At 36.0% G+C, this 12834-nt stretch overlaps 2 pseudogenes; one reads left to right on the forward strand and one right to left on the reverse strand.

Annotated features, from left to right (window-relative positions):
• Nucleotides 1-987: 987 nt before the first annotated feature.
• On the forward strand, nt 988-12597 carry LOC150029100 (uncharacterized; annotated as a pseudogene).
• Nucleotides 1264-1369, reverse strand: LOC137813181 (small nucleolar RNA R71; annotated as a pseudogene).
• Nucleotides 12598-12834: the final 237 nt, after the last annotated feature.

Consider the following 12834-nt stretch of genomic DNA (forward strand, 5'->3'; position numbering starts at 1 on the left):
TTTCTTAGATTAATTCCAATCTGAATTTTACAAAGAGAGCACCTCTATTTATAGCCTAAGGTGCTGAAAATGCAAGCTAAAACAATTCAAATTTCCCTCCTAAAGCTAGCTAAAACCGGCGCCTATTTCAAGCCATGAGGAAGGTGTGACTCCTTCCTTCACTTTGGCACCTCCTATTCTACTTCTACACCTATCTACTAACACCCCCCCCCCCCCTAAAGCTCCTAACTAAAGCCTAAAAGATGCTATAGCAATAGAGGTTTCTAAAGTTTCCCTCTAAGCACCTTCAACTAAAGAAATTACAAAAAGAGAAAATAAATGTCCTCTAGCTCCTAAAGCTTTAAACATGCTTCTTGTAAGCCTTTGAGGTGGACTTTGACCTCCATGGGCGTCTTCTATTTGTGCCTCCACCTCCTCTTGATCTTGTTGATTGGCCTCTATGTTCTCTTGATCTTGATCTCCATCATGTTCCCTGTGGGTTCGACATTTGTACTTTAAAGAGTACTATATTACAGTTGATTCGGTACACTTGTCGAGAAAAATCAACAAGTTTTTGGCATCGTTGCCGAGGAACAATTTCTTTTAAGAATTTCTGAAGTATAAATTTTTGAGTATTGTGAATATTTTGTTTTCTTTGTGAATAGACACTTGTTTATATCTTATTCTTTTATCTTGTGCTAATCCTTGCTTGAGTTGTCTTAGATACATGCTATTAAGAGGACATGTTCCTAAAGATCAATTGAGTTTGATCCATAAATTGAGAAGACAGCTAGAAGAAATCAGAGCAAGAAGAGAGAAGAAAAGAAGAAGCAAGGACAAGCAAAAGGAGAATCTTCCAACAGTCTCAACTCACACAATCAAACAGAGTTACAAATGGCTGATAATAGACAAAATCCACCTAGAAGGACATTTGGAGACTATGCTATGCAACAAGGAACAAGGCATTTCTCTAGCATAGCCATACCTCCTGCCACCAAATAATTAGAAATGAAGCCAGCTTTTCTTAGCTTAATCAGCACTCATCACGTCACTGGAATGGATCACGAAGAACCTTATACTCATCTATCCACATTCTATGAGTTGGTAGGGACCATGGGCTTCGAGGAAAATGATATTGTATCTGTTTATTTGCGTCTATTTCCTTTCTCACTTGCAGGAAAAGCAAAGAATGGTTAACGTCGCATCCAAACCAGAGTCTAAGTAGTTGGAATGATGCAAAAGAGAAATTCCTACATAGATTCTTCCCATTCTCTCGATATATCAAGGCTAAGTATGATATCTCCACATTCAAGCAAGGGCCAGATGAACCTTTTTGTGAAGCTTGGGAACGTTTTAAAGTGATGTTAAGAAGGTGTCCTAATCATGGCTTTGAGGATATTGCTCAGTTGAACATATTCCACAATGGTTTGAGGCCTGATACTAAAATGATCTTGGATGCTGCAACCGGAGGTACAATGATGACTGTTGATGCAGAACAAGCTACAAGAATCATTGATGCCTTAGCCTCAACAGATTACCAAGCTCAACACGATAGATATACAATGCAAAAGAAAGGGGTGCTGGATCTTAGTACTTCAGATGCAATTTTAGCTCAAAATAAGATTTTGACTCAGCAAATTGAGGCATTAACCAAGAAAATGTCAAAACTGCCTCAACAATTACATGCAGTAAATTCTCCTTCAATTCAAAATCAAGCTTTGAAGTGTGATTTTTGTGAGGGAGATCATCTTAATGGCCAATGCTCTTACCTAAATCCATCAAAGGAAGAAGTTCAGTATATGAATAATTAAGGAAGGCAAGGTGGCTTCGCATCTAATTATCCAAATAACATGGCTCAAGGATGGAGGAACAATCCAAATCAAGGATTTGGGTGGAAGCAAGAGGCTGGATCATCTAACAGACAAGTTCCTTATCAGAAGCAACCACATTATCCTTCTATTCATGAGAGAACATCCAAATTGGAGGATACTTTTGAGAAGTTCATGCAAGCCTCTCCATCCAATCAGAAAAATACTGAAGCATCAATAAGAAATTCAGAGACACAGGTGAGGCAGTTGGCTAAACAGTTAACTGATAATCAAGAAAGTCAATTTTCAGTGAATACACAAACGAATCCCAAGGAGCATTGCAAGTCTTTCACTACCACAAGTGGGAAAGTTATAGGAAAAGGAATTTGAGATAATTTAGTTGTTGAGGAGGAGATTTTTAAAGAGAGAGAGAATGAAAAAGAACATATTGAGTGTGAGGGAGGAAAAGGAAGGAATAAGGAAGATATTGGAGAGAAAAATGAAAAACAAGAGATGAGTGTTCCTATAAAAGATGTACCTTATCCACATGCTCCTTCAAAGAAAGACTATTTGCAAGATTTATGGATATTCTCAAAAGACTGCAAATTAACATTCCTTTTACTGAAGCTTTAGAGAAGATGCCTACATATGTTAAATTCACGAAGGAATTATTGACAAAGAAAAGAAAATTCAATGACTAGGAGATAGTTGAATTGGAAGCTGGATGCAGTGTTATAATTCAAAAATCATTACCACAGAAATTTAGAGATCCTGGGAGTTTCACTTTGCCAGTTACCATTGAAAATCTCACTGTTGGAAAGACATTATTGGATCTTGGAGCTAGTATTAATTTGATGCCTTTATCAATGCTGAAGAAAATTGGAGATGTAGAAGTGAGACCGACAAGAATGACTTTGCAGTTGGCTGATAGATTAATCAAATATCCACATGGAATAGTTGAAGATTTGTTGGTAAAGGTGGATAAATTTCTCTTCCTAGTAGATTTTTTTTGTTATGGATATAGAAGAAGATGTTGAAGTACCTTTGATATTGGGAAGACCATTTATAAAAACTGCCAAATTTATAATTGATGTAGGCAAAGGAAAATTAAAGGTTTGTGTTCAAGATGAAGAAGTAAGCTTTAATGTTTTTGAAATAATGAAGTATTCAAATGATCAAAAAGAGTGTTTCAGAGTGAATGTGATTGATGATATTTGTTTTGAAACTCAGAAAAAATGTTTAACAGTTGAACCTTTAATGAAAGTTATCATGGTTAGTATTGAAGACATAGATGAAGGGGAAAGAAAAGAAATACAGGACTGTGTTGAAGAGTTAGATAAGGCTAAAGAGATTCTTTATGATGCTAGTCAAAAGCAAGATCTAATCAAAGAAGAAATTTCTCAACCTCAGAAGATAGAATTGAAACAACTACCAGCTTATTTGAAATATGTTTTTTTGGCAGAAAATGGGGAGAAACCAGTCATTATCAGCAACTCTCTAATAGCAGAAGAAGAAGAGGAAGTAGTGAAAATGTTAAAGTCAAATAAAGGAGCAATAGGATGGACTCTATCAGATTTGAAATGCATAAGTCTTTCTTATTGTATGCACAAAATTCCCATGGAACAAGACTTCAAATCTGTAGCTCAGCCTCAAAGACGCTTAAATCCTACTATGAAGGAAATGGTAAAGAAAAAAGTTCAGAAGCTGTTAGAAGCAGGGATGATTTATCCTATATCAGATAGTTCCTAGGTCAGTCCTGTGCAAGTAGTTCCAAAGAAAGGTGGCATGACAGTAATTCATAATGAAAAAAATGAGTTAATTCCAACAAGAACAATCACCGGTTGGAGGATGTGTATTGATTATAGAAAACTCAATCAAGCCACAAGAAAACATCATTTTCTTACCCTTCATGGATCAAATGCTGGAGAGATTGGCAGGCAAAGCTTATTACTGCTTTCTGGATGGTTATTCAGGTTATAATCAGATTGTTGTAAATCCAGAAGATCAAGAGAAGACTACTTTCACTTGTCCTTTTGGTATTTTTGCATATAGAAAGATGCCATTTGGACTGTGTAATGCTCCTAACAACTTTTCAAAGATGCATGTTTGCTATTTTTGCACATCTGTTAGAAAAGGGCATTGAAGTTTTTATGGATGATTTTTCTGTTTATGGATCTACTTTTAGTTCTTGTTTGGAGAATTTAGATACCGTACTAAAACGGTGTGTGGAGACCAATCTTGTCCTCAATTGGGAAAAATGTCACTTTATGGTGAGAGAAGGTATAGTTTTAGGACACAAAATCTCTAGCAAAGGGATTGAGGTAGATAGAGCCAAAGTTAAAGTTATTGAAAAACTACCTCCACTTGTCAACATCAAAGGAATCAGAAGCTTTCTGGGTCATGTTGGTTTTTACAGGAGATTCATCAAGGATTTTTCAAAGATTGCAAAACCTCTTTGTAATTTACTGAATAAGGATACTCCATTTAATTTTGTTCAAAATTGCTTAATTGCTTTTAAGAATTTAAATGAAAAACTCATTTCTGTACTCATAATCACTGCACCTAATTGGCTTTATCATTTTGAACTGATGTGTGATGCTAGTGATTATGCAGTAGGAGCAGTATTGGGGCAAAGAAAAGAGAAATTTTTTCATGTGATACACTATGCAAATAAAGTCTTAAATGATGCTCAAAGTAATTATACAACTACTGAAAAATAATTGTTTGCTATAGTGTATGCACTTGAAAAATTTAGATCTTACCTTATTGGTTCTAAAGTGATTGTTTTTACTGACCAAGCTGCAATTTGGTACTTGTTGACAAAATCAGATTCCAAGCCAAGACTAATAAGATGGATTCTTCTGCTGTAGGAATTTGATTTAGAAATAAAGGATAAAAAGGGAAGTGAAAACAATGTGGCAGATCACTTATCAAGACTTGCAAATGAGGAAGTAATTGCACTTGAATCAGAAGTGATAGATGAGTTTCCTGATGAAAAGCTCCTTGCAATTCAAGAAAGGCCATGGTTTGCAGATTTGAAAAATTTTAAAGCTGCAAGAGTAGTTCCTGAAGATCTTGGATGGCATCAAAAGAAAAAGTTCTTCAGAGATGCTAATCACAATGTATGGGATGATCCTTATCTTTTCAAAATTGGTGCAGATAACTTGATAAGGCGATGTGTTACAAGAAATGAAGCTAAAAATATTCTATGGCATTGTCACAATTCACCATATGGAGGTCATTTCAATGGTCAAAGGACAACAACTAAAGTGTTACAATCTAGATTTTATTGGCCAAATCTATTCAAAGATGCACATGAACATGTTCAGAAGTGTGATAGTTGTCAAAGAAATAGATCTATTACAAGAAGGCATGAAATGCCGTTGCAGAACATTCAAGAGACTGAAGTATTTGATTGCTGGGAATTGATTTTATAGGACCATTGCCATCATCATTCTCAAATGAATATATCTTACTGGCAATTGAGTATGTCTCTAGATGGGTGGAAGCAGCTGCAACTCAGAAAGATAATGCCAAAACTGTAATCAAATTTCTCAAGAGAAATATTTTCACCAGGTTCGGTACTCCTAGAGTTTTGATAAGTGATGGAGGTTCTCATTTTTGTAATGCTCAACTTCAAAAGGTTTTAGAACACTATGGAGTTAGACATGAAGTAGCAATTGTTAGAAAGTATGACTTTAAACTACAGGGGGTGAATGGTTTAAAGAGGGTTTTCACATACTTTTAAGTCTAGAATGAAATTACTTCGAGAAAACTTGATTAAGAATTTAGTTTGCCAAAAACACAAAGCAATTTAGCACAACACCAGAAAAACAATCGGTTGTTTCGCAGAAACAATCGGTTGTTTCGCAGAAACAATCGGTTGTTTATACCAGTTCACAAATATAAATTGAAATTAAAGAGTTCAAGGGATAAAGAAATTGCACACACAGGTTTATACTGGTTCACTCTTAACCAAGAGCTACATCCAGTCTTTCCAGAAACCACTGGGGAATCCACTAAGCAATCAAGCCTAGATTACTTACAACACCACCAAAGAAGTGACCTTGATCCCCTCAAGACACACTTCCTTTGGCTCAGCGCAAACACCACTAAGAATGTTGATCTTGACAACCTCAAGAACACACAACACTTCTCAGGTTTACACACAGAGTTTCTTCAAAGTACAAAAGGATTACACTTGTTACATAAAGATCTGAAATTAATACAAGATGAAAATCCTATTCCACACTCTCTTGATCCAAGCAATCTCAAAGCAATCTTCAACTTCTTCAAAAGCAAAATCAGTGAAAAACTCAAATTTGTTTTTCTTTGATTAAATCTTAGTTCTTGTTTGTTACATAAACATAACACACTATTTATTGCTTTCAAAGACTGGTCAAAGCATTTAAAACTGGAGCGTAATCAGTTATAAAATCATTTAAAGCTCAGTCAAAGCACAAAACAGTTTTCTGTTATGGTCCCAAAAAAAAAATCGGTTGAATGCTCGAATCAATCGGTTGTTTTGGTTTGACAGCAAGTCAACCATCAAAAACAGTTTTCAACCTTTCTAAAAACACCTAAGTATAAAACAATCGGTTGTTTCGACAAAACAACAGGTTGTTTTTCACTTAGTTTGAAAAACACTTTCAATTAAAAGGTTTAAGAATGCTTAAGCTTTGGATTCAATCAAGAGTGAATTTACACAGAAAATCTACCCTATATCCTATTCTAAAACACCTCTGCAACAACAAGCATAACAAGCCTTCCATCAAACTTCAAAGGGTTTGGATTCTTCAAAGCTTAAACACACTTGATTCAACAATCTCCCCCTATTTGATGAAGACAAATCCCTGGTTGCTTGTGTTGGATTTGATTGAATCTAAAGTAGTTCCTGCAAAAACAACATATATACAATCTAATGCTTCCTACAACAGCAGGTTAGATTTTCACATGTTGAAAACAATATTCCATACAAACAATCGATTGTTTCTATCAGCAGAAGCAGAAACAGTTATGATATCAGGGATTTCAGCAGTTTTTAATCAATTTCAGAGAAGGATACACAAGAACCAATCAATTCTCCCCCTATTTGTCTTCATAAATAGACTCTAACAGGTATTAAAACAAATTTAGGAAAGATTTTGAAGGTCAAGGATACCTAACTCATTTCGCAAAAAGAAGAACCTCTCTTTTGGTAATGGTTTTGTGAAGATATCAGCTAGCTGCAGTTTTGTCTCAATAAACTTCACTTCACAGTCCCCATTGCTCACATGATCCCTGATGAAATGATGGCGTATCTCAATATGGTTAGTTCTTGAGTGTTGGATCTAATTTTTGGTAAGATTGATAGCACTTGTATTGTCACACATCAAAGGGACCTTGCTGATTTGCAATCCAAAGTCTGCAAGTTGTTGTTTGAGCCATAGGATTTGTGCACAACAGCTTCCAGCAGCTATGTACTCAGCCTCAGCAGTAGAGAGAGCCACACATGCTTGCTTCTTGCTATGCCATGAGATGAGGCTTGAACCAAGAAGGTGGCAAGTGCCACTTGTGCTTTTCCTATCTAGCTTGCATCCTGCAAAATCAGAATCTAAATAGCCAATTAAATGAATGGGAGAGTGAGAAGGATACCATAACCCAACAGTTGATGTTCCTTTGAGATATTTCAGAATTCTCTTTGCAGCTTTGAAGTGTGACTCCTTCAGATTTGCTTGATATCTTGCACAAAGACATACCACAAACATAATGTCCGGTCTACTTGCTTTTAGATAGAGTAAAACGCCAATCAAACCTCTGTATTTAGTTTAATCTACCCCTTTTTAGCAGCATCTGCATCCATGTAGCAGCTTGATGGCATAGGTGTGCTTGCTTCCTTGCAACTCTCCATTTCAAATTTCTTGAGAATCTCTTTACAATACTTTGATTGGCATAGAAAGATTCCATCCTTTGTTTGCTTAACCTTCAATCCAAGAAAGAAAGACAATTCTCCCATCATAGACATTTCAAACTCACCTTTCATAGCAGCCACAAATTCTTCACACAAACTATCTTGTGTAGCACCAAAGATGATGTCATCAACATAGATTTGCACAAGGATAATTTCAGAATTTGACTTTTTGATGAAGAGAGTTTTGTCAATCATTCCCCTTTCATAGCCATGAGATAGCAAGAAGTTGCTAAGCCTTTCATACCACTTCCTTGGAGCTTGCTTCAGCCCATACAAAGCCTTTTTCAGCTTGAAGACATGATTGGGATATTGATGATCTTCAAAGCCCGGTGGTTGATCCACATACACTTCCTCATTGATGTAGCCATTTAAAAAGGCACTCTTGACATCCATTTAAAAGAGTTTAAAACCACTCATACATGCAAAAGCCAACAACAACCTCACAGCTTCCAATCTTGCAACAGGAGCAAAGGTTTCACCATAATCAATTCTCTCCTCTTGATTGTAGCCTTTGGCAACTAGCCTTGCTTTGTTCCTTGTGATCACACCATCCCCATCCAGTTTGTTTCTAAACACCCACTTCGAACCAATGATGTTCATCTCAGCTGTTTTAGGGACAAGAAACCATACCTCATTCTTTGCAAACTGATTCAACTTTTCATGCATAGCTTCAACCCATTTTTCATCCTTGAGAGCTTCATCAATTGACTTTGGTTCAATTTGAGAGACAAAAGTAGTGTGCCTGCAGAAGTTTGAGATGGAGCTATGTGTTGAGACACCTTCCTTTATCTGCCCAATGATGTTCTCCACTGACAGATCTCTAGGAATCCTCCATTCTTTGGGCAACTCACTCTGCTGCAGAATTTCAATCGGTTGTTTTGAGGAATCAACCGGTTGTTTTTCTGCACAGATGTCCAGCTTCTCCAAACTGATGTTCTGCTCATCCTCTTCAACACTGTTCTTCGAGATTTGAATGCTTTTGTGATCCAGCTCATCAAAGACAACATGAACAGACTCTTCTATAGTTATTAGCCTCTTGTTGTAGATTATGTATGCATGATTAGTTAGAGAATAGCCTATGAAGATACCATGATCAGCTTTTTCATCAAACTTCCCTAGGTTTTTCTTTCGATTGTTGAGAACAAAACAACTGCAACCAAAAACTCTAAGGTGATTGATGTTTGGCTTCCTTCCATTGAAGAGTTCATAAGGAGTCTTCTTCAAAATTGGCCTAATTAGCACTCTATTCACCACATAGCAAGAGGTGCTAACTGCATCAGCCCAAAAATACTTAAGAAGAGAAGATTCAATTAGCATTGTTCTAGCTAGTTCTTCATGGGACATGTTCTTCCTTTCCACCACACCATTCTGTTGTGGAGTTCTTGGAGCTGAAAAATTATGCAGAATTTCCATCTTTTCATACAACTTGCTGAACTTTTCATTTTAGAATTCACCTCCATGATCTCTTCTTATTGAGCCTATGTTGCTGTTCTTTGTATTTTGCAATCTTCTACCAAGCTTCTTGAATGCAGAGAAGGCATCACTTTTTGATTCCAAGAAGAGAGTCCAAGTGAACCTAGAAAAAGCATCCACAATAACAAGAGCATAGTAGTTTCCACCAAGGCTCATGGTTCTTGAAGGTCCAAAAAGATCCATGTGAAGTAGCTCAAGAGGTTTTAAAGAAGAAACAACATTTTTTATTTTAAAAGATTTTTTCACTTATTTCCCCTTTTGGCAAGCTTCACAAATATGGTCCTTCTCAAACTTGAGCTTTGGCAGCCCAATTACAAGATCTTTAGAAATCAACTTGTTCAAGTGATTCATGTGAATGTGAGCAATTCTTCTATGCCAAAGCCAAGACTCCTCATGCTTGGATAGAAGATAACCAATTGAACAAGGTGAAGAGATATCTAGAAGATAAACATTGTTGATTCTCTTACCAATCAACATTACCTCTGTTGTGTTGGGAAGACAAATTTCACAGGAGTTTGTTTTGAAGATAACCTGATATCCTTTGTCACACAATTGACTAATGCTCAGCAGATTGTGCTTTAATCCTTCTACATAGAGAACATCATGAATGACCAAGATATCTTTGTCTCTTATGGATCCTCTCCCAAGAATCCTCCCCTTGTTATTGTTCCCATAGGTAACGTGCCCTTCTTGCTTAAAGGAGATGTTTAGAAACTTTGATTTGTCCCCAGTCATGTGCTTGGAGCACCCACTGTCCAGGTACCATTGTTGCATACTCTCCTCCAAGGTTTCCTACAAAGAAGATTTTCAAGTACAAAGATTTGGTCCCCTTATGAATGTGGGTCCATTTGGTTTAAATTTATCATTTGAATCTTTACTACACTTGGGAATCCACTTCATAAAGCCCCTAGGAACAACATATTTTCTGATTTTACAGAATCTGACAGAATGGCCTCTTTTCATGCAGTAGAAGCATGTAACAACCGGTTGTTTCAACAGATCAATCGGTTGTTTTTCTGGCAGTTTCGAAAATGACTTTGAAAATCTATCTTGCTTGTTCTGTGGGTTAAAACCCAATCCAGCTTTTCCAAAAACACAATTTTGAGATGCCAAGACATTCTCAAAGTTGGATTGACCTTTAGAAAGCTTATCCACAGTTTTAACAAGATAATGAACTTTCTTTTCAAGATTTTCGCAATTTTCACAAATAAGACTATCACACTTGCAAGAGTAGCTTTGAGTGTGTCCCACATCTCTTTAGCAGATTTGCATTTTGATATCCTGAAAAACTCATTAGTATCTAGTGCAGAAGCTATTATGTTTTGAGCAGTACAATCAAGCTTGGCCATCTTACATTCTTCATTGGTCCATTGGGACCAAGGTTTTGCAATAAAAGATCCATTCTTTTTAAGCTTTGGAATGAAAGGTCCATTTTCGATTGAATCCCAAATTCCTTGATCAATGGATTGAACAAAGATTTTCATTCTAGCCTCCCAATACTTATAATTCAAACCACATAATAAAGGTGGTTTGTAGATTGAGGCACCTTCCTCAAAAGATAGTTTTCCAGCCATAGAAAAATATTTTTCGGATCAAACTTGATTATCTTTCAAGTACAAAGCTCTTGATGCCAATTGTTAGAAAGTATGGCTTTAAACTAGGGGGGGATGGTTTAAAGAGGATTTTCACATACTTTTAAGTCTAGAATGAAATTACTTCGTGAAAACTTGATTAAGAATTCAGTTTGCCAAAAACACAAAGCAATTTAGCACAACACCAAAAAAACAATCGGTTGTTTATACCAGTTCACAAATATAAACTGAAATTAAAGAGTTCAAGGGATAGAGAAATTACACACACAGGTTTATACTGGTTCACTCTTAACCAAGAGCTACATCCAGTCTTCCCAGAAACCACTGGGGAATCCGCTAAGCAATCAACCCTAGATTACTTACACCACCACTAAAGAAGTGACCTTGATCCCCTCAAGACACACACTTCCTTTGGCTCAGCAAAAACACCACTAAGAATGCTGATCTTGACAACCTCAAGAACATACAACACTTCTCAGCTTTACACACAGAGTTTCTTCAAAGTACAAAAGGATTACACTTGTTACAGAAAGATCTGAAATCAGTACACGATGAAAATCCTATTCCACACTCTCTTGATCCAAGCAATCTTCAACTTCTTCAAAAGCAAAATCAGTGAAAAAATCAAATTTGTTTTTCTTTGATTAAATCTTAGTTCTTGTTTGTTACATATACATAACAAACTATTTATTGCTTTCAAAGACTGGTCAAAGCATTTAAAATTGGAGCGTAATCAGTTATAAAATCATTTAATGCTCAGTCAAAGCACAAAACAGTTTTCTGTTATGGTCCCAAAAAAAAAATCGGTTGAATGCCGAATCAATCGGTTGTTTTGGTTTGACAGCAAGTCAACCATCAAAAATAGTTTTCAACCTTTCTAAAAACACCTAAGTATAAAACAGTCGGTTGTTTCAACAAATCAACAGGTTGTTTTTCACTTAGTTTGAAAAAAACTTTCAATTAAAAGGTTTAAGAATGCTTAAGCTTTGGATTCAATCAAAAGTGGATTTACACAAAAAATCTACCCTAAATCCTATTTTAAAATACCTCTGCAACAGCAAGCACAACCAACCTTTCATCAAACTTCAAAGGGTTTGGATTCTTCTAAGCTTGAACACACTTGATTCAATAGCAATAACCTACCATCCTCAAACTAATGGTCAGGCAGAGGTTTCTAACAGGGAAATTATGAAGATTTTGGAAAAAATAGTATCTTCTTCCAGAAAGGATTGGTCTAACAAGCTTGATAAAGCTCTCTGGGCTTATAGAACAACATTTAAGACATTTACATATTTGTCTCCATTCCAATTGATATATGGTAAAGCATGTCATCTTCCGGTGGAATTGGAACACAATACTGGGCAATCAAGTTTTTAAACTTTGATCCTAAAGTTGTTGGAGAGAAGAGAAAAGTGCAACTTCATGAACTTGAAGAAATGAGATTCAATGCTTACCAAACTTCAAAACTTTATAAAGATCGGGTCAAATTTTGAAAAGAACTTTTGAACCAGGTCAATTGGTGTTGTTATTCAATTCCAGGTTGAGGCTTTTCCCTGGAAAACTCAAATCAAAATGGTCAGGACCATTCCAAGTCAAACAAGTAAAACCATATGGAGCAGTGGAATTGGAAGATCCTGTCTCAAAAAGAAGTTGGGTGGTCAATGGACAAAGATTGAAGCATTATTTTGGTGGTGAAGTTGAAAGGCACACCACTATGATCCTAAGTAAATCAGACGTCAAGCTATATGACGTTAAACGAGCGTTTGCTGGGAGACAACCTAGTGTTTTGTTTTGAAATGTGTCTTTAATTTTTGTTTTGATTTAGTAGTATGTTTTAATATTTGATGTCTTTAAAACCAGTTTGATATGTGAAATGGTCATGTAGGTTTGAAATGTTAGGTGAAATGAATGGATGGAAGAAAGTTTAAAAATGTTTGAAACTTTTGGTAAAGACAAAATGAAAATTTTCAAGAAAATTTCATTGTAGGGTAATTTTAGCTTAAACTAGAACCTTTAGCCTAAGCTAGATATG

The sequence above is a fragment of the Phaseolus vulgaris genome, chromosome 2, assembly GCF_051622355.1.
Source record: "Phaseolus vulgaris cultivar YP4 chromosome 2, ASM5162235v1, whole genome shotgun sequence".
Taxonomy (NCBI): domain Eukaryota; kingdom Viridiplantae; phylum Streptophyta; class Magnoliopsida; order Fabales; family Fabaceae; genus Phaseolus; species Phaseolus vulgaris.